Genomic DNA, 306 nt, shown 5'->3' with positions numbered 1-306 from the left:
CCCCGTCCCACTGCATCCCACCATGGGGACACTGATGGAACTGTGTCCCACCGCATCCTGCCCTGGGGACACCAGTGGCACCATGTCACACTGCATCCCACCCTGGGGACACCAGTGGCACCATGTCCCACTGCATCCCGCCCTGGGGACACTGGCAGCCCCATGTCCCACTGCATCCCACCATGGGGACACCGGTGGCACCGTGTCCCACGCATCCCACTGTGGGGACACCAGTGGCTCCATGTCTCACTGCATCCGACCATGGGGACACCGGTGGCACCGGCCATGCTGAAACCTTGGTTTGAC

The sequence above is a fragment of the Pterocles gutturalis genome, unplaced genomic scaffold (genome assembly GCF_000699245.1).
Source record: "Pterocles gutturalis isolate BGI_N339 unplaced genomic scaffold, ASM69924v1 scaffold28952, whole genome shotgun sequence".
Lineage (NCBI taxonomy): Eukaryota > Metazoa > Chordata > Aves > Pterocliformes > Pteroclidae > Pterocles > Pterocles gutturalis.
Note: the sequence above shows the minus strand (reverse complement) of the source record.